Genomic DNA, 22869 nt, shown 5'->3' with positions numbered 1-22869 from the left:
GGGAACTGTGATACTCAGTAACAGGACAAGAGGTAATGGGCACAAACTGAAACACAGGAAATTCCACTTGAATATATATATATATATATATATATATGTATACATAAACAACTTTTTGACTGTGAGGGTGGTTGTATGCTGGAACAAGTTGCCCAGAGGCGTTGTGAAGTCTCCATCCTTGGAGTTATTCAAAACTTGACTGGAGACAGTCCTGCTGTAGCTTACCCTGACCGAGTAGAGGGGTTGGATCAGATAGTCTCCAGAGGTCCCTTCTAACCTTAACCGTTTATCATTTTGTAAAATAATTTACTGTTGTTCAGTGACATGTAAGAACACGTCTAGTTACCTCACTATACAGGTACTGAGAGTAGGGAAAAAAAGAAAACAACAGTTATTCTGTGTTGGAAAATCAATGCCATAAACCACAAATGAGCCACACTGCCAAAGCGCACCTGCAAGGAAGCGGTAGCCCCACATTCTGCAGTGTGGCTACAAACAAAAGAGAAATCCCCTTTTCTAAGTCACTTTGGGAACAATCTGATTATTAAAGCAATTTCAAGGAGTCATCTAAAATACTTTTAGTATAAGTGGATAAAGAAAAATAGCATCAAAACAGGAAGCTAGTACAAGTTTAATCTTAGTAAGTTACCTGTCTTCTCAGCTGTAGTATAGTTAAAACAGTACAGATATATGAAAGAAGTCTTTTCCTCAGCTGCTGATAGAAAACCAGGTCTTTCACACAATGCAGTTTTTAATTGTGTTACAGCTGAGCTGAAGGAATGCACATACCGTGGGTTGAACGGTGGTGCAGATGCAAGCGGTATGCACATCAGCACGACACTGCACTGGAGCCAATAGGCTTTGTTGGGAAACACGGCTCATCGTTGCATGGTTCTTTACTGACACTGTTTACATTGTTTCCGTAACCCAGTGTAATTTCACAGCACAGCGTGCTGTGTCATATCGGTGTGCTCATTTGCTCAGCACTGGCTCAGAGGGCCGCACACAGCTCTGCAGGCGTCCTCTGTGTTGCAACTGTTTCCTCTAAGTGAGCTATATCTGTCCTTCAGGCTCCCATACTCTGCCCATTCCGGGATTTTTCAGTTGAAGTGTATTGTGGATACACAAGTGCCTGGTCAAGAAGTATCAAATGTTATCTGTGTCCCATTTTAAGGCTTGTTGAGATAAGCTTTCATGAAATGTCTCACTCTTAATAAGCCATCAACTTCGGACAGAAACATTCCATCAGAATGGAGCTTCCAAAGAGATGCATTCATAGCTGGATGACACAACGATAAGTCTTGGCTACACTAGGTGATCAGTATTAGTTAATTATTACAAGTCTCAGGCTTCTAGAATAACAATATTTGGGTCACCTTCTGCTCTCATAATTGCTGATTGTACTTCTTCCAGCAATACCACATGTGAGCACTAACGGCACAGCACAGAGTCCTTGATAATGTATCCATGGTGGCATAGAGAGAGTCTCTTGGACAGAGATTTTGGTGTTCTACTTTGAATGGTTATTACACAGTTAAATGTAGATTACCAAGATACCCAGAAATTTTCCTCATCAAGCTACCTTAACACAGACTTTGGCTTGTGCCAAGGGTCTTTACGTCAAGGTAGTGGAAAACAGGAGTTCTGACTGTGCTGCAAATGATGAGAAAAAGTTTCTCTTGAGCAAGTCCAGTATTAGGTACTGAAAGTACCTGTTCTCTTTACAAGCCTTAATACAGAGAGCACCGTGCTGACAGAGGAATTCGTCCTTGAGGTATATCATACTAAAGTAAATTTAAGCTATTGTGAACAGTGGAGCCGGATCCCTGCACATCTTTTAAATAAATCTCATTTAGTGCAAGAGATCCCTGACTGGTCCATGTGAACTAATGTATTTTCACATAGTATTTCTAATGGCTAGAGGGCAACTTCTAACCTAACCACTTATCTCTCTTTCTCATTACAAGAGTAGTTAAAACATCACTTACTTGTAAAACTGTTCCACATTTACCCATTATAAGATGTTTTGAGTTTTGTATATTTGCCAATTTTTACCTGTTTGGATTGATAAATAATCAAGGTGTTTGTCTCTGGGGAAAGGAAAAAAAAAAAAAAAAAAAAGGTGTAGAGGCCATATAAAAAGTTATATACTACAGTCAAAGAATGTGATAAAATGAATTTACATAAGCTGTCTCAATTCCGGCATTTCATACATCCTGAAAGCTTGATTTTGCAGCCTTAATAAAAGCTTTAGGTTTTTTAAACACCTGTATGTTAAATATTTGGTATAAAATAGATCACTGGCAGATTATCACCTATCAAACTCCATGGCCCCAGCAAAAGTAAACATATGTAAGTATGGTATATGTTCAACTAAAATGCACCACCTACTCTTAGAACATCAAAGAGACCTAGGAAATTGAGATAGTGGCTAAGGAAAATATTTTTAAAAGCTAATACAAGTGAAAAATGAGAAAAAAAGTCCTAGACCCACTGAAGTCAATTGTAAAACACCCAGAGCTGTAAATGATGTCAGGATTTCATGCAGAAAACCAAAGAGGAAAAAAATCCTGAAAACCTGGAGCTAGCTGGATACAACACTGAATTCTTCATCTTTTGAAGTTTTCAAATCACAGCACAATACAATGTTTTTCTAAAACAAAAAATATTTAGCTTAGTGAGAGTATTTGTGTAGCGTTTTTAGGCTTGTGTTATAAAAAAAGGTCAGACTAAGAGATCTAGCATTCACTTCTAAACCTTCTGAACCAGAACTTGTCAGAGTGGAGATAGGAAGAGATGGTCAAGTTTATACTTCTTTTTTTTTTTTTTTTTTTCCAGTTGCTGGATTCTGTTGAAACAAAGAAGTAAACTTACATATTTAACATTTTGAAAAGCTTTTGGCAAAGTTTCCTCTTTATCAATTTATGTTGAAGGATCAGAAACAACAAACATTGCCCAAAAACAAGGAGATAAAGCCAAACCAAGGAAAGTGCTGGCTGCAAAAATTTCCAGTGAATGTTCCACACTAGAGCATATCAGTTATGAACCTGGTAACATTTGTTTCTGTATTGCTTGAGAGAAATGTACAGTTTTTTTTTTTTGTTTGTTTGTTTGTTTGTTTGTTTGTTTTTTTACAAACCCTACATACAAATATATCACCATTCAGCCTTTGATTTTTTTCAGGGAGAAATTGGGAAAAAATCTCAAGCCATAAAAATTACTCTGACTGCTTTTTCCTTTCTTTTAGTTCATCAGAATTTCTAGTTTTCGTGACTAACAAGGAGAGAAACAGCATGAGAGTGACAGGATGGAGCACTTAAGAGATTCTGGTTCTATATTTTGGTTGACCTAACTGATGAAGGAGGATTTTCATATACAGGAGAATGTTTTTTGGACATACTAAAACAAGTGCATGGCTTTGAATAGCTTCTGCAAAGACAGACATCTTTGTACCAGCTGACAATTTAGATCTATACATTTCTGTATGCAAGCATAGAATTAAAACAAGCAAAAGAAGAAGTGAGGGTTTTTGCTTTTTTATTTGGGATAGACTAATTTAAGACTGTTTAAGCCACTAAATACTGTAGACTTGATCCTCATTTACCCCATGTGAAGGAGCTTTAGTACAGACGTGAATCAGGCCCTCTGTGTGTTTCCCAAACTATTATAAATCCTATAGCAATGAATAGATTCTGTATTAACTTGTCTTGGTGCCTTTCAATCAATAAGAAGAATTCAGTTTTCTCCTTAAGAAAGCAACTATACTTTGACTTTGTAAGAGGAAAGCAAATTAACTTCCTTGGTTACTAGTGCAGGATTCGACACAGTAACTCACAAAGTGCAATCCAATAATGCCCCAGTGTCTGGTGGTCTCTCAAGCACCCTTTGTAAACAGTTTATATTGATCTTTGCTCCAAGCTGTGAGATGTTTATAGGTCCTTTTTCAACATGGCTATTTACCCACCAAAAAGACCCAAGACCTTATTTTGGTAATCCTAAAAATAGACCAGCATCAATTACAAAGACTTTTCCTCAACAATGTAGTTTTAGAATAAATTTAAATTCTAAAATTTTGGCAAGCCAAAAACATTATCAGTCAAACTGGAAATGTTTCAAACATGGATTGATCAAGACCCAGCTGAGTTTATTCCGCCCAAGATAAATTTTCATTAGATAGTCCAAGAAGAGTGTTTGTTTTAGCCTCTATTTCTAGAAATAATATTAACCTGGCAATAATACTATTTCTATAAAGCAAGAGGCCTTTGAGCAGGCTAAATATCTGTATCTTTCTTCTCATGTACTACACTAGTTTCACTTACATCCTGTGTTTGCTCAGTATTTTCAGGAGCTTTGTTACAGTTTCTGTGCTGAGGTTAAATCGTCTGGAGGTACTCCAATAGCCAGAGTTTCTGAGAATGTCGCAGGCTAAATAGAGCACACACGTTCACATAACATCTGTGACCTACGGGAGTATTGCCATCCCTGTTCTTCACCCATAAGGATCTCATTCATATATACTTGAGGTCTAGATTTCCAGGGGTTTAAGCATGTTAATATAGCCAATGGGACCCAAATATTTCTAATAATCTGAGTTGACATTGAGCTTTTTAACATTTTTAGGTGCCTTTAAATTCCATTATGAACCTGGTTACAAACGCCCACTGGCAGACTTGGAACCCTGGTTCAGTTCTTCTAAACCTTAGTTTAGCCCTGTAACCTCACTTTACGTGGCTTTATTACCAATCTTCTATCCTTTCAGAGAAAGGGATGACTTCTAGAAGTGTTTGAGACAGATATGTGAGAGAATGAGATACCCAGAGTTACAACAGCAAAAACAGCCTGTAAGTATGTAACAGAAATTAAATCCATGGAAATTTTCACTTTTAGAGGAAGAGGATTAGAGTTTAGAATTAGGATTAGAGTTTAGAATTAGATTTTCATTTCGTATGACCCTTATAGAAGAAAAGTGATACATAGTCCTGTCAAGAAAGATTATCTTCAGTTTATGAGATAAGAGTTGCAAATGTTTAAGACTCTTCTGGAGTATGTGCATGTAAACATTCCTTCACATACCGGTATCATAAGGAAAGGAATTCTCTCTGCATATGAAAGGAGAAGAAAATTTAATATGGAAAAAATGATGGCTAAAGATGCTCAGCAATTACTTTACAACATTCTACCGCCAAAGTGTTGAGTTTGCTCTTCACAGTCTTCATAAAGATCAAATCAAATACATATCACGTAAGTGAAAATACTGTTTCAAAAATCAGTGCATGCCAATTGCTGAATATACATGGAATATATATGTACATTTATATGTTCCAGGTTCACTTGCAATATATATTTTTCCATTTGTCTCTCTATCCAGCTGTCAACTCAAGCTCTATTTTTTTCAGCCAAGGAAAAGGTAAGGCAGTGAATAGTTTTAAGAAAATATTTGCTCCCACATGCTTTGCTTCCAGATTTTAAACTGAACATTATCTCTGAATCAGATCTACATCCAGATCCTCCCAGACCAGCTGTGTCTAGAGTTTGTTGATTCTTTCTGTGCAACATCTCTAAATAGCTGCCCTCTTTCCATATGCCAAAGCTTGAAGAAAACTCTCATTTCATATCCTTACCCTTGGTCTCCAGATGTGGTCTTTCCCCTCTCCTGCATTCATGTTCTTGCTCTGAAGGTTATTTTTCCAGCACAGTGCTTTTATCATATCACTCTACCTCTTTGCGTTTCTTAGTTGGCTCTGGCTTCCCATTTGTATCAAACACAAGCTGCTCATCTTCACTTTTAGGTCACTCCACAGACTCTGCACTCCACGTAACCTCTATTTCACTATCTACTCACCAGCTCTCATCCCTAATTGCATTATGATGCCAGCCTCCTTACCTGTTCTTTAAAATTTACAAGAACCTTTGCATTTTCTCCTTCACACCTGAAAGGTCTACAAAGCTCCTTCAAAAGAGTTTTTGAAATCCAAGTGCAGTGTAGTACCTGTTCTCACTACTATATTACTACTGCGGCCAGCGCCTTAAAAGGCATTATCTCTGTCAGCTGGGGATAACCTAAAAGCTCCTGCAAAGGGACATCCTTTGAAAGTGAGCAAAAATAACACTGAAGAGTGAGATGTGAAGTGTACATAAACAATCTGAGCTATGTTCAGAGATAAAGTGAGCAATGAGATTAGTATCACTGAAGCAAAAAGGGAGCAGAAACAGAAACAGAAACCTCAGCAAGAAAGGCTAGAGCATAAACACGAAATTTCTTCCAGGTGCCTTCAAAGTTTCTGAAAAGTAACATTTTATAACCGAGTTCAGTTCGGGTAAAGGGACTACTCGTGCATAGGGTTAGGTGCTATGAAGAATGAGGCACGGGTACCAAAGTATGGACAGGAGTAAGAAGATATGCTCAACTGTTCATGAAAGAGCTCAAGAGCACCACACAAAATGATAAATCATGCAATTTTCTGCCAACAGTCACAAACCTTTATGTGCTGAAAGGCAGCCTCTTCTCCTTACTACATTTGCCAGCATCAGTGTAACCCTAAATAAGGATAACCTGAACTTATCCACAGCTAGTCTCTTACTGCCCTTTAAATAGCTCTAACTCCTTTATGTGGTGCATTAGAATGAAATACATCTGCAGCCTTTCCAGTGTCTCTTCCCATTGGTCAATAAATTAAAGCACAATTGGCATCCGTTCCTAGGATAGCAGCCTGTAATCTCTCTTATCCACCAAAGGCTTCAGTGTAAGAAGCCATCCATCTCTGCCCAACGAAGAATAGGAGAAGAAAAAAGGGAAAAGGGAGAAAAGGGGAAAAGGGAAAAAAGGAAAAGAGGAAAAGGGGGAAAAAAGGGAAAAGGGGGGAAAAGGGAAAAAGGAAAAAGGAAAAAAAGGAAAGGGAAAAAAGATCTTTTATTTCTATTTTTTTATTTCTATTTTGACATTAATGATGTCAACCATTTTTGATCAACAATGTTGTTTTAGCAGAAACAGATAAACCTTCCTAAATCATAAGCTCTTTCCTTTCATTAAACATATTTGCACTGTATTTTGGTGGAGACAAACCGGATTTGCTCTCTTTTGTTTATCTTAGAGCCTCTAAACACAGTCAGAGATGTAGCATTGTCCAAGCACACTAGTGATTTAGGATGCCACCTGGGGAAAAAAAAAAAAAAAAAGTAGTATGAAAAAGAGGTAAGTGAATAAAGCAATACAACATGTTCACAACTGCTTCCACAATCACATATCAAACAGTGTGTATGCATAATCTACCGGTCTAAATGTGAGTATGGGACAGCACTTCCAAGACTGCTTTGCTGAAGTACAGCCATAAACCAAAACACAGCCCTGTTCCCAGAAACCTTGGACAAAATTGTTGAAGAGCTTGAAGCTGTTTTTTAAGTCTATTTGAGAAAATAATCTGTTTACTTTCAGAGAAACATTATCAGCCAAAGGATTTATCACAATTTTAAAGCAGGAGGAACTGTTTTCCCAAAGGTAAGCTACATTCTACGAAGCATCTTCTGTGAAAATTTTACTCCAAAACCAGAGCCACATTCTCCCCTACTGTGTGCTTCAAGAAATTTACTGAAGTAAATAGTACATAGGAACTCTCAGGCGCAGGAAAATTAAAGTTTGATAAAGCATGTGATTCTGGCTGGAATGTTTAAGCTGTTGAATGGTTTTAACTTGTGCTGCTGGGCCAAAGCTTGCTTTGCCTTATTCTCAGGAAAAGCTCCATTATGGTCAGCAGATGGTTGTGTCACGAGTCAAAAATGCAGTTGACAACAGGACACTCAAGCTATCACAGCAGGAAAATATGACATCATTTGAAATATTCATTGTAGTCACATTCTAAAAATGAAATGAACTGTATATTGCAACCATGCAATGTAAAAACTTGGGTTATTCTCTTGCAGGACTCAAATGGAAGAGGAAGTAAGAAGCCACTTCCTCCTACTAAAATTAAAAAATGCTACCAAAAGAAACATAAGGCTGTTGTAAAGTTCCTCTTTTATGTATTATTGGTTCTATTAAATTCAAAGAGAGATGATATTCAACATTTTTTTTATGGAAAACTTTACCATCAACATCATCTGGAAAACACTGTTAGCTCACTACATCTCTCTCACTGAACCACTCACTGCCTTGTGCGCTTGTGAGTCATGTAAGATGTTAGTCTTGAGCAAAAGCGATGCAACTGGCCACAGGCAGGGTGATATAATTCCCAGCAAAATGGAATGAGAGTCTCACCCAGACTCCCATCTGGCTCCCAGTCATTCGGGTGCAGTCCAGCACCAAGCCTAGGTCATGGAGGGCTGCAGATTTAGAGAGGATGGCACGGTCAGGCTCTGCAAATTCTTCATAGTAATATTCAGAGTTTAGGTTACCTGACCAGGGTATGCACTACCCTTCAGATAATCTACACTATAAAGGTAGAATTTTACGTACTCAGGTGAAATAAAAAGGTCCCCAGGAATCTTATAACATACTCATCTATCAGTAGCAGTGTGAAGCATAAAGCAGCGTCTAGAAGCATGAGCTAAGACAACAGCCACAGTGTGTTAATCTCTAACAAGAAACTGTTTCTTTAGCATTCAACGTACAGGACTGTGGTATGGTGGAAATCTATGAACCTTTATTGGTCTAAGGATTGTTCTCTCTTAAACAAATCTAAAATACTGTTCAGAGGTGGCAAAGAAAGGACACCCAAGCCATATAGCAAAATCCTTTGCCTCGGTTTTTTGCATTACATTTACTTTTTTCTGTAGACTTAACACACACTGCTATTACATTGTTTGGTCTGGTTCACTGGGACCTACCAGAAAGGACCGTCTGCACCCAAATGCCAAAATATTGGCATTCATTTCAAAATACAATGTATTCTTCTACTAATGGAGAACTGGCAATAGACATATGGTTTCTGCATTTTTCTATAAATATTTATGCTAAGGCATCATGAAACGCATTTCTAATATTGAGTAATTTTAAAATATATTAAAAACCAATAGAATAGGTAGAGGGTTTTAAATAAGTTTGTCTAGCATGGTACCAGCTTTAACATGCTTTTCAGTATTTTATAGCACATAAGAATATAAACATTTAAACATTTCACAGGTTCAAAAAATAAATGTAAAGTTATAATTCTCTCTATTTATAATGTGCTGCCCCTAATTGTAGACATGCTAGGAAAAGGTTAGCCATTTAAATATTATATATTTCAAATAGTACTTTAACACAGATGTTCCCTTGACTATGTTATAAAGGTTGAAGCAATGGAAAGAAGAAAAAGCAAATAGCAAAGCCCCCAGAGCAACACATGTTGCGGGAAGGAGAAATTATAATTTTGCTGCATTTGTACTTTTTTCTGTTCCTATGGCTTTTCTTCATATATTTGAGTCTCTCCTCACAGGAATATTTAAATTCTCCCTTTGTTGGCTCCTGTGTGTGGTACATAGTAAGACAGATCTGTCTGCAAAATAAAAGAAAGATGAGTACAGCTCTAGCATAAAGAAGCATACTTGGCTGCAGTTACCCTCCCCAGAACTGCACAGTTTCCACCAGCCTCTCTATTCAATGAACGGAGGTTTCGGTCCTCCAACTTGTCTTCAACCAAGCCTGCTAGCTGTAAAATTCTGTAGGAAAATTATTAAATTCTGAAGAGTACGGTTATACAATATGCAGTTAATATCCACTGTAAGTAACAGCTGTTTGTCCTCGGTAGACCTGCCTATTGCTTATCAGCTGTTCCAAGGAATCAAAGAAATCCAGGCAAAGGAAGGCAGACTGCAGGAAGTATTTGTCTTTCAGTGCTATTCACCAAATAAACTTAATCTGTATAGGACATTGGAAAAAAATCACTCTCTCAATAAGCAGCAATAACCTAGAGGATATGATCAGTAGCTCTGCTGGGCTCAGCACTCAAGCTGTACTCAGATATCCCCATGGACTTCCAGGGTGCTGCTTTTCTTCTGTAAACGTGAGATAACATAGCGAGTTTCTCTCTTCCTTTTTGAAAAATGGTATGCAGTGATCTTAACACACCCACCCACTCGCCTCCACGTAAGCAGTCAGTGAGTAGGTTGCACAGGCAATCACAACGATACTCACTGTTCTAATTTTATACATCATGAAAACCAAAGAAACTGCTGATAGTACTTACTTTTTGAGTATCAGAATTGGTATCTGTGTGAGCACTCACTGGGGAAGCTCACACTTCTCAAACATGCAGACTTAGACATCACTCCACTACTGTGCCCCACATATCTTCAGGCCTTATCTACGGTTTTTACAGACAAGCCAAAAGGTTTTTGGGGGGAGGTAGGGGGTACGTGAACCTGACCCTGGAAAACAAGACTAGAAGATGACGTATGGCTGTGCGCTGCTCCAGTTCAAGCCCTAAGCGAGAAAAAAGCCCTGTGGGAAACCCCATTTCTGTACCATCCCTGTCGGTGACCATCTGTCCTCCAGTCATCAAAGTGGCACAGGTTCTCAGAGCGTCACCGGACTTGGGTGTTCAAGTAACAGCACCAGCCGAAGCTCCCTTCCCCCAGTTTGGCTAGCCAGAATACTGAGCCCTTTCTAGATGCCAGGCTAAATGTACAGATACCTGTCAGACAGCTACCAAGAGGCGTTATTGCAGCCCATCCTACTGGAAACAATCCATTCACCAAATCAAATCACCTGCTAATTTCGTATGCCTGAGAAAGCCCCCCTTCGCAGGGGAGGGCAAGAAGATGACACTCTACCAGTTTTCCCCATCTGCTTCCAGGTTTAGTTCAAGTGCCCGAAGTGAGCTCAGCTCTCTACCTCCTCATGAGCAGTAAACCTCTCTTAGGAGAACCTAAACCTTCTTCTGCAAGAACTATCAGGCTCCTCAGCTGTAGAAAAACAGTTACGAAGATTATTTCTGAAAGTTTCCACCAGTTCCTCACACAGAGTGCTTTTGCTGATGGGAAATAAGTGATTGTGCAAAACCCCGACTTCTCACTTTGTGTTAGGAAAGGAAGAGCAGCTAGTTAACAGCACCACTTGCTTCATACCACCTCTCAGCCCACACACGGTGCTACCCACCAAACGTTACACAGTGTGGCTCCAAGTGACTGCCATATTTGCTATAAACAGCAGAAATTTGTAGCCTTATATTGGCATGCCTGGTTGCAGAAAATCAAATGCATATGCAAAAAGAATATAACCTATTATTTGGATTTAAAGCAAAGGCAGATTTCATCAGATACTGCACGATTTTTCTGGTACAAGATGACTCTCCACTGCACTTTTTAATTTGTACGGCTATTTAAACCACTGTATCTATAAATTAATCCTAAATGAGGGAAAATTGCTCATTGGGATGAGTCTTCAGGAAATGTTACAGATGTTTTCATAGCGTAAATATAACACTGATAATGTTAACATATGCTAAATCCTCTTTTCATTTTATCTGTAAGGTAAGTGTTGAATTACCCATGGAGAGGGAAAGAAGAGTAAATATTACTCAGATTTTGGGGATACTTTCTTACAAGAAAAAATACTTAAAATTATTTCCATAAATCTTTCTGTAAAAAAAATGTGAAAATGATTGGGGGGAGAGGGATATGGGTTTATTCTGAATCCTGAATTACAGAAAAAAAAAAGTGAAATCTCAAAATTATGACTTTTCAATCATTTTACTTAAGAGTTACAATTCCCCAGAATAAAAAATCCTAGTCCTGTTTACGTACCATTATATACTCAAAATAAGACCATAACTGATTCACAGGTTTTCCATGGGCCTTCAGGCAACAGAGTAAATTTTACTGTTCATGTTTATGTAACCAAACATTTAATATGGAGCAAGTACAGGAGAAAGTTTAGCAATGGTATGATCAGACAACCAGCATCAGAACTGGCTCTCACGCAAATTCACATAGGTTGACCTTTGGATGAAAGAAATTTTAAATGATCGTTCTATCTGTGTAAATCATGCTTACAACATTTCAAAAAGTCAGAGAAAATAGTGGATAGGGAAAGAAATCCAACAGGAAAGAAGTGATGCAGGAAAGAGTTGACGTGCTTGAAATGAGTAAAATGCATCATTAATTTAATTCTGTGAAGAGAGCTGGGTAATTCAATCTTCTTTTATCTTCAGATGCCATTTATATTTGCTTCAGTAAGAAGCTCCAAAACCTTGTCCCTACCATACTTAGTTTATCATACATGTGAAATCAAACATACAACATTGATAAAATCAAATGTCCAATTTAAAATGAAGCCTCTCATTAAGCTAACCTTTGTAAGCATTGCCCTGAGCAATAAAAAAGCTTATCTTGTAAAGCTAAAGAAATAATGTTAATAATAAATGCTGACATTTTCAAACAAAGACCCTCAAGTTACAATATTCTAGTTAATAACAAGTACCATTGTGAATAAGTTTGATGAGATTTCAGTTTCCCATTTCATATTTAAAGGCATCTTTACAAGGATGAAGATGAATTCCTTTTATCGTAAGATTAATAAAGCTAATTAACAAGACATGGTAGTCAGACTTTTCCTACCACAGCTGGAATATTTGTTAGGTGCTCAGTAAAAGGAGAACCTAGGGAACCCATTGAACCCAGGGAATGCGGCTTCCTCAGGCATCCCTGGGCTTTGAATCAAGCCCTTTCAAATGTTAACTGTATTTCCAGCATAAAACCTGAATATGTAAATTGTTGTCTGAACGTATTTTGTACATGTAAAAGGTAGCTGCTGACTAACCTGATGCCCTATTGTATACAAAGAAAAATTTAAAAAAATGTGGAAATCAGTCTTCAAATCATCCAGGTGGACAGACCTCTAGTAACTAAGCTATGATCATAAAATTTCAAAACTATTTCTGCCCTGAATTCCTGCAGTTAAAAGTGTGAATGTTGCAGCTTCGCTGTTAATGTTTTCAGCTAAGCTTAGAACCTCTTCTGTTTTCTCATCCAGGCTGAGGTTTTTCTTCAGCTTTTCGTTTTCTACTCTAAGAACCAATGCATACCAGTTTTCTTATAAATAAGAAAGGAGAAAGACTTCTATTTTGAATTTTTTGTAACCAAAAGATGTCATTTTCATTGTCTTATAAAAACAAACTTGCAGAATAGCACTCCTCCCTTTTGTGCTCTTTCTCCCAAGATAATTCCCTACGCCCTAGGGAACTAATTCCCTGTGAGTCACCTTGATACCACTAATTGCATCTCATATCAAGGTTTCCTGATAAAGCAGTGTCTCTGAAAGGGGATTTCTTGGGTTTTTCTGGTGTACTGTTCCCTACATTAAGGCAAGCTATTCTGTCCCTTAACAAATTAAAAACCACATTTGGAAATCAAAAGGATGGAAGGATGGTTGGACAGGAGATTGATCTGGCCAAATATCTGTTCTTCTGCACCTTGAGTTTGGTCATCTTTTTTTTTTTTTTTTTTTTTTTTTTTTTTTAATGGGTAGATTTTTATGATTTACTTGTTACTAACTTCTGAATTTAATGCAGTTGTATTTACATTTCTTTTACTGTCATTTTTCAAAAACTATTTCTGCTCATTTCTTACATATACACTCTCAAATGAAGCTTCTCATCTTTATCCTAGAAAGTCTTACAGTTTATCTTTCTTCCATACTATTGTAAGATCACATAAGAACATAAAAAGTTATTAGAACTAGTTCTTATTTGAAGAAGACAATAGCATAATACCTGTAATTGCTACCCACCTATCTCTATACTTTCTGCTTTCAGCCCTATCATCAAGAAAGATGACAAATAGAGAGAGAAAGTGTTCCAGTATGCCCTGGCATCATATTCTGATGTGTTGATGTGTTTCACTGTGCACAAGTTGCAACCTGCTCAAGGTATTCTGAAAAAAAAAAAAAAAAAAAAAAAAAAAAAAAAAAAAAACAGTGCATCTGTGAAATAAATTACCTGGTATACCCACAAGATCTGCAAATCACCTTGCCAAAGACTTCCACAGTGTGTAGAGAGGGCTACCTAAAGTACAGGATCATTTAGAAATTGCCTGCCTTAAATTAAAATGGTATTTTTTGTACTGTTTTTGTAGTGCGTACCTACACCTTAGACCTCTACACTCAAAAGCTCCATTCTTTCATCATCATAAAAGCCGTTTTATTTAAACAATAACAAAACCCTCCTTTCAGTCGTAGTGTGCATTTTGGTATCACAAAATATCTAACGCATCAGCAGATCTGGGGTTTTCTCTTTTCTCTGCTGGCCAGCGCCACAGCGGCTTTGCAGCGTTACGTGACTCTCTGGCCTTTCTGCTCGCATCCACAAGGCCTGCGGGCTGATCCTGCGCTGCCCTGGACACATAAGCTCCTAGCCCGTGCAGTGGGAGTTCACCCACGTCACATTTAGCTTGTAGGGAAACGAAGTTCAGCCTCTGCAGGTCTCACCGCTGTCAGTGCATAAAGTGACGTCAGTGAAAAGTTGAGGGAGTGTATGTATATTAAAATACCACTTTTATTTTTGCCAGTGGTTTCCCAAAACTAAAAATGTTTCTCTTTGTTCCATTCCAAAACAGATGTTTTTGTTTAACTCCAAATTATCTGCTGCTTTATAGAAACTGCAATGCACTGCAATGAAATGCAATCCACAAGGACTGTGGAGTTTAATACAAGGGCCAGAGCTGAGGGTACATAATGGCAGCATTCATGGCTGCAATGTTATCTACCCAGTGGTCTACTCTCCAGAGATAAGAAAAGGAAAGGAACAATTTGTAACCGCATATATTAGATCTTGAGTCATGCAACTGCCATGAAACACACAATGGTTAGGTGGGTGTGGAGTATGTCTCTTTTTTTTCCTTTTGAAAACAAAAAGTTTGGGGATAAGAGGAGGAGAATGGGCAACTGGGATTCAGGGGAATGATTCTGCTATACATTCATTTTAGTTGAGAAAGGAGAAAACAAATTAGGAAGCATTGTGTGTTTCCACCTGCTTTTGCTGCAAACTTTGTCTCTCACTAACATTAGGACACACATCATTAATCAAATCCATATGTGCTGCAGCACCTCCCTCACCACATTTCTTCCTTATGAATACATGACAGCCTCCACCCATCCCACTGGAACACAAGGCTCATGCTCCTGAATATAACCCAAAAACTCGTCAGATAGCAGTCAAGATCATCTGGGATTTCTGGGATTTTCTGTTTTCTAGAGATGTGCCCTACTCACCTCCACGGTTTCTCCCGGAGAGAACGATACCCAGCTGCTACAGCCAGGTACAGGAAGAGCAGGAGGCAACTGTCATTCAGCTTCTTCAGCTGTGTTTCAGACTAACTCGAGAGAGAAGGAATGAACAAATGTTAGATACAGAGTAAACAAAGGCTCGGGTGTACAAGCAGAATAGATGTTTTCTACATTGTGATAACAATTATCTTGGTTGTGTTTTGACGACAACAAAACAAGTGCAAAATTACTAATACCACAAGGGTGTGGGCATGTTACTGGTAGGTCACATATAGAAGAGAATAATACTTTTTGGTAACAAAACAAAAAATATTCTTCTAAGAAATGTGAAGTGTACACTGCAAATCACTAATTTCAAATTTGATTTGGGGATTATTTAAAACAAAGTACTTAATTTGTAGTTGACATTTTGAAATTATTACTTCTGTGGGCACCATAATGATCCCTAAAATGAAAAAAGAACAATTGCAAAGAAAGTTACCTAAAAAAATATGCATTATCCATGGAATTTTAAACTCCCAAGCCACTAAACCAGTAACTGTTTATTAAGTGTTTGGAAGATTTTTTTTTCAAATGCTAACAGTTTTGCCAAGTCTGGATGAATTTTCACGTGCATGGCCAAAGATGCAGTTCTGACATCAACAAAATCTCATCAATTTTAGCCAGCTTCTCAATGAAGTAATTTGGTATTTTTTAAAATAGCACAAGCAAAACAACGTACTATTCCCTAAATGCATTATTAAATATGGCTGAACTGTCTCAGCTGGAATTTTTAAAGCAATTACCCTTTAAAGCATTGACACATATTTGCACAGTGCAAACTGTGCTGGTAATTTAAAATGCTACCACCCTTCTGCTGCAATTATTGCATCTCCAACAGTGTTGAAGGAATAGAACATGTGATTTCTCAGCTGCTTTGGAGCTAAATCTGGTGTTTTAATATAAAATGGCTGTAAACTTGAGATTAAGCTAAACTGCCCGACTTCTTTTCCAAAACGACTTTGAAGTAATAGAAGTTGAAGATGGTGACATCTTCAGTGAGAGTCACTATACTTCACTGTCAGTGCCTGAGAGCTCGAAGAAAGTTTCAGCTAAAAGCTTTGGTTTGGCCGTTGCGGCCGACAAAAATGGGGCTCAGAGGGCAGCAGAAGCTGGGTCTATTTGCAGTCCTCCTATACACTTAGGATCCCATCGTTTCAGCTTGATGACATTAGCTCAACCAAGAGCCACGCTGAATTTCCTAATTCAAAGCTGCCTTCTAACGCTAAAAAATTAGTGCTGCTCAGCGAATACAATTTAAGTAGACTTCACGGCGGCAATTCGCGACGCTGCGAAGTGGTACCAGAACACCACAAAAAGCAGTTTGCTGCCTGGAAGCGGGGACGGCAGCAAACAGAGAGGCTGACGAGCTCCCGGAGCGCGGAGGGGAAGGAGTCACGCTTCTGTCCGCGGCGCCCGGCAGCGGCGGCAGCTTCCGCCGGGGAGCGGGGCGCCGCTGCCCCGCGGGCGGCGGAGGGCGGGCGCTGCGCGCACCGGGGCGGCTCCCGCCGAGGTGGCCGCCCCGGGGCGCCGGGCAGCCCGCGGGCCGCCCTCACTTCCCCACGGGCGGCGAGCGGGCTCCCGCCGCGCAGGGCTCCGCACAGCCTCCCGCTCGCAGCGTTCCCCCCGCAGCCGCCGGCTCCCCGCCCGCCCGCCAAGGTAAGCCGGGAGGCGCCGGCGCGGGGCCCCGACGGCGCGGCCGCGGGAAGCGCCGCGGGGAGCCCGCAGCCCCCGGGCCGCTCTGCCTCCGCGAGCCGCTCTCCTTGGGGCTGCTCAGCTCCTGAGGGGGACGGGCGGACGCGGCCTGGATGGGTTAAAATACTTGTTGATGCAGCTATGGGCCTTGTTTGCCCTCTTTGGTAGGGCTGACCTGGGCCAGAGCTTCGTTTCGCCCCAGGCGGTACCGGGCGAGCAGGAGATTGCAGGCTGAAAGGCAAAAGCTCCCCTAAAGCAGCCTGTTGCAGGAAGGATCCCGGGGGGAAAAGGAGGGGAGAGCAGTGCCCTGCTTGCAGCTGGACTCTGGGAAAGGGAGTGTGGGTGCCAGGCCCAGCAGACCAAGTGGTCTGGCACGAGCACCCAGAAGCACCCCATGTGAAAATAGAAGGCTCACAGTCCTAAACCAAACACATGGGAGATGGTGGGGTTGTGGCAAAACAGGCTGCCAAGGAACGGAGTTTACTTCCCTCTCCAGGTGGTGTATTTGGCCACTCAGTTTGGGGAAGGGGATGATGTGTCCCTTAAGGGTGAGGACACACAACAACCTCGTGAAAGCCAAGGAAGCCTGACCTAAATGCAATCTCCACAAGCCTGGAGTGTTTTTTCAATCCCGTGTACCAAAAGAGAAGTTACTAACTCTGTTCGCTGGGAAGACGGACGTGGTGGGTAGAGCGTCTTAGGCAGAACATCCTCCAGCCTGGCTTCATGCGTCGTTAGAGACCTGAATGCTGGGATACAGCATATGAACGAAACAGGCACAATGCCACCAAACGGGGCAGGCAGATGGATTTGTGGAGACCCCTCCTCGCCCCAGATTTCTCCAATTCTGTCATTAGTGTGGCTCCAACTTGACTCTAGAATTAACCCTCAAAACCTGCATTTTCAGACTTTGGGAGCCATTTTTCCTTTTTGGCTTTAGTTCCTTTCAGTGAGTTGCATGAAGACCATATTTTGTCATCTGCCCCTAACTTGCCTCTAACGAATGTCAGTTACACATATGACTGCACAACAGCAATGTAGATACAGTGTTTCCCAGATCCAGTTTAATACATCTGCTTTGTTACAGAGAAGTGTTCAGGCCCCAGTGCCTCAGTGGGCTGTGCTAGATGAGCTGCTTTACCTGTGCAGATTACTTCTTGTTGGCCTTTGCTAACTTCATAGATGTTTTTTCTAGAAACTTTGTAAAGAATGTGAAATTTGTTTAAAAAATAATTTGTTGCTTTTTTTTCTGAATCTGTTCTGTTTCTATTTTCCCCTGTGAGCTTTCAAATGAGAATATTACATTTAATTGCACCTCGTGCTTTGTGCAAGCATTACTTAAAAATGGAAATAATTTGATTTGAAATATGGGTTACAAAAGTCTGTGGGAGGTTTAATCAAAAGCATTACAGATATCTGAGTGATCCTTATTGTTTTATATTTTCAGAGAATTCTGATCCATCTGGGAACACATATAACTGGAAAAATGTACTATATGTGAAAGGGTATTTTTAATCATTCTCTGCATTTTTTTTCCTTCTCCTTTAAGTACTACTTGTGGATACTGCAGACTTCTGCTCTTTGGAGGCAAATATGATTATGAAGGCTCAAAGTAATTGTTGAGTAGCTTGTGTTTTGATTGTTCTTGCTGGAATTTGTGGTTATTTGGTGCACAGTGTCTTCAAGTAGAGTGTGATGCCTTTTAAAGTGTTGATTTATTTCATTATCAAGTGGATTTGTTCCAGCTTAGTTCGGTCTTTACAGTGTCTGATTCTCGCTGTACTTGAGCAATCTTTACCAGATCACTGACTGTAACTCACAAACCTATGAAGCAGGCAGTTAAAGTGTTTTTATTTGTTTGTTTATATATATATAGCTTTAGAGGCTAACACATTTGGGAGTGTAGTAACTTGCACAGATGGGATAGCAATATGAACGAGAGCCTATTTGCATGTTGTAACAGCTTAACTCAGTACATGTGACCACAGCCTGAGATTTCTTAGGCAGTAAAGAATTTACCCAGTGTGCTAAGATTTTGCTTTTGCTGAGTTTCACCTTTGCTGTTATCAGAGAAGGAACCGATGTCTTACAACAGAGAGGAACAAAAGGCAGAAAGCTTTTCCTCTCTTGCTCTGCAACATGTGGTGAGATGAGAGCTAGGACTTTAGGTAACCAACCTTCTAGGGATGGAAGGATCAGCAGCTGCATCTGTCTGACTCTACAAAATGTCCAAGCAAATTAGCTGTCCAGAGGCACACTGTATCCAGCGGCAACACTGTAAATCCCTTGAGGAGAAGAAGAGGGGTTGTGTTTCAGAGATAACATTACAGCTGAATTTGGATTTCCTGCATATTCTTCATATATCAGGGACCAAGGTCCTTTTTTGCTGCCTCTGCAAACCATGTGTGTTTTTCTTTGCCACAGATTTTTTTTTTAAATCCTTCATTTCAGCATATCTTGATTTATTTTATAGTATGTCTGTCTGACCTGTTGTGATGATGCCTGCACATTGTTGGTGCTTGATCTAGGGTGATAGCGAAGAAGACTGACTGGTAGTGTTTAAAGGCTTGTACAAAGAGCTTTTGTTTGCCTGAGACAGTATAAAAGCTTTAAGATGTCTAATGCCAATGCTAATATATTGATATATGCAGACCTTCCAAAGCACTTCTCAGTCTCTATAGGCAAGATGCTCTTCACCCAACTTTATACATTTGCATTTTAGTTAGTCACCTGCTGTTCTGAGTCACGTTTGTAGTCTTCAGAGGTAGATAGGTGCTCCTAAAATTTGGTTCAGCAACCCAATTTTACACAACTACTATCAATCATGCTCTCTAAAAATGCCTTTCTTTATTGACTAAACAGAGAGCCTAGAACGACCAGCTCAGATGATAGGAACTCATCTCTCTTTCCATGATTAGGAGTGATCCATGATACAAATTGCTCTTTGAAAAGTTTTCCTTTTCATCCCACCTATTAATCCATGCCTACCCTAGACATTAATGGTATAGCTATGAGGGTGGAAGTTGGTATGCTGCATTGTGAAAGAAAGGAACTAGAATGCCTATTTTCTACTGAAGTTTCTCTAGGAAACTTTTGAGCATCTACATGAATACACCTAAATATTTGTCTCCCTCCCCTTCCCAATATTAATTTATAGTGTTGTTCCTGGACTGTGAATGAAAAAGAAACACAGATGGCTTTGATCTGACTTACAACTTTAATGTAGAAATTCACAAACTGGCTTGATAATGACTTTTCAAGAAGTTTAAATCTACCATTAATTTCAAAGCCTTTCTACCAGTAAAATGACCTGTTAGATCTGTGGCTGGCTAATTACTCTCATAATTTTTGCTACCAGAAGCCACATCAGATTGTTGACTGCACTGTTCCTTCTTGTTGAGCATTGATCCAGCACAACATGTATTTAGCCTCAAAAAAATGGAGTTTAGGTTATTGGGTATCATTTGGGGGGATGGGTGCATTATGAATCCTAGAAGGAGATTCAGTATATTTGAATGGAAATTTTCTGTGATATTTTAATTAGAAATACAGAGATATTTTTTGATAGAAGTTTTGTACTAGATGCATCTTCTCAGTCCATTTCCATATCCACTCTGGATATTTGCTTGTATTCTAAAGCAATGGATGTGGGCTACAAAGCATGACATACAGCACTAATTCTAAAGGATGGTACTCCCTGGGTGTCTGCTATTGCTGATGGGCAGACCCTGTGTGGCTGATATCATTAATAGTGGAAAGTTCTCAGCTGTCCTCAGATAGTCCAACCAACGTAATGAGGAAAAAAAAAGTGGAAACTTTATTGTCCTACACCTAGAAGGAGAGGGGCTGAATGTATGAAGGCCAGATCTGCTTCTAGCAGCATTGCCAGTCCATCAAGCACAGAGAGAACATGTAAGAGCCAAAATCTTAGAGGTGCTAAGTAGATGATTTTGCCTATAAAAATTAGAAATGACCTTCTGAATTCCTGGTTTTAGGACAGTTAGCATGCTACCTAAAAGGCAGCTCACCAGGAGTGTAGGCAAGCTGCACAGGATCATCCAGGTGGCAGTTACCTGCTGCTACCCAGTCCATACTGGCAGCAAAGGAAAATTTGCAGGTCAGTGGCCTTTGTGGCCATTTTGGCGCACTCACTGCATCTTCGCCTCTCTCACTGCACATACTACAGACATATGATAGCTTTTGTCCTGCGCAGATGCACAGATTTTGATTCGGGCTTTCCAACAGTACTAGAGTTCCCAGTTCTCCTCACTTGCTATGGGAGAATTCTGTTGAAGTACAGAAACAAGAAGGATGTATCAGCAGTGTGGCCCAAGAAGTGTTTTTGAAAGTTGATGTAGTTTCTGTCTCTGACTGCACATAAAAAATATCATTTAAATGACAGTCAAGTCTACATTACTGTTCTGCTCTGTGTTTTTGATGATATCTTAAATTTTGGAGATCTGCAGTAGACACGGCTCAGAGGACCTGAGCAAGTGAGGGTACATGCTAAAAACGCGCATGTTGGTAGCAATCCCAAAGGCTGTTGTGGTCACAGCTTAGTTTTGTACTTTGCTGGCTACATCCTCATACCTGAGGGAAAGCCAGCAAACCTGATGTCTGAGAGAGCCAATATAAATGAGCCAGAAGTTCTGGGGGTTAGCCCTAAGAAGGGATTCAGCATGAAAGTAACTGCACTTTTGTCCACAGGGGCCTTGTTCTTGCCTGAAATCCAGCAATTCATATTTGTTACTAGATTGAGCTCCCTTGTCTCCCCTTTGCCATGCTGGAAGTGTTATTTCTTATCAGATCAGAGAAGTTGTTCCTTCTCTGGTAAGGAAAAAGAGAGAGGCAATGGTGTTGCTTTCTCATGGAAAACCTTACGGAAGTGGAAGAACTATACTGGAAATGTCACAAGATGCTCCTCTTCTCTGTTGTGTTCTCCTCCCACGGCTGTCTCCTCTGTGGCAAAGCAGCCATACCAGTACAACAGCCCATCTGTGGGGACTCCAGGCTTCCGCCTTCTTTACAGATCTTTGTCTGACACCCACTGCTCGTATCTGTTTGTGATCTCTTGCATAATGTAGACTGAAAGAAACAGCTTTTCTAGGTGGAAAGATAATACAGGCCTTGAAATTATACCTTTACATTAATGTCTTTTCCTCTTTCAGTGTTCCTCCCCTACCATGAATGTCCTTCTTGACGTTTTATAGCAATAATAAGAACATCTGATTGTAAAAGATAAAGTAGTGAGTCAGAGCTTTTGCGTATGATTAGGACTAGAAATAAATTACTTGTGTGAGTAGACAGTGCCCTCATGGATCTTCATAGGGTATCTTGCACTTACCTCAGATGGCATATTGTAGGAGGGAGAGAACAGATGAACCATTGATTATGCAACACAGCAGCTCCTGAACTTAAATTTTGTCCTATATCTTTTTATTTCTTTTTTCTCTTGCTAAATTTGTATAATTCTTTCCATTATCCCAAATTCATCATCTCTCTGTTCTAGTGGGAATAGGGAAGGGGAGAGGGAGTTTTTTCCCCTATTGTGGGTCCCTGTATTTCTTCTTCATCTATGTGCTTTCTTGACTATCTTTTTCTTCTGGTTACAGTCTATTAATGTAAGATCAATGAGCATTATGGATTCTGAAGCTAAATGTCAAAATCTTCATTTAACAGAGATCTGCAAGACACACTTCTATTGCTCAGAGACTGAGGATAGGTGAATTCTGAGAATAGTTCAAAAGTAGCAATGAAAACTAAATACTTACAGGCTGCTTGATCCGTTCCAGGATGGAGAAAGGCTGACCTTTTTTTCTGGGTTCAAAAATTGCTAGTAATTGTACTGTTCTCATTTGCTGGCAATCTTTAAATACAAGACAGTCTCTATTTGGTGTATGGGTTCTCTACAGCAACATTGGGTAACTGGAAGGCAGGAA

At 39.8% G+C, this 22869-nt stretch overlaps 1 protein-coding gene across 1 annotated transcript in view; it reads left to right on the top strand.

The window, feature by feature from the left end:
- Window positions 1-16753: 16753 nt before the first annotated feature.
- APBB1IP (amyloid beta precursor protein binding family B member 1 interacting protein) overlaps window positions 16754-22869 on the top strand; it is a 62549-nt gene continuing 56433 nt past the window's right edge. Inside the window, exon 1 of the mRNA XM_062567688.1 lies at window positions 16754-16894. The gene's annotated coding sequence lies outside the window, so the exon portion shown is untranslated. The remainder of the gene's footprint in view (window positions 16895-22869) is intronic.

The sequence above is a fragment of the Rhea pennata genome, chromosome 2 (assembly GCF_028389875.1).
Source record: "Rhea pennata isolate bPtePen1 chromosome 2, bPtePen1.pri, whole genome shotgun sequence".
NCBI classification, from domain to species: domain Eukaryota; kingdom Metazoa; phylum Chordata; class Aves; order Rheiformes; family Rheidae; genus Rhea; species Rhea pennata.
This window is presented reverse-complemented; position numbering and strand designations above follow the sequence as displayed.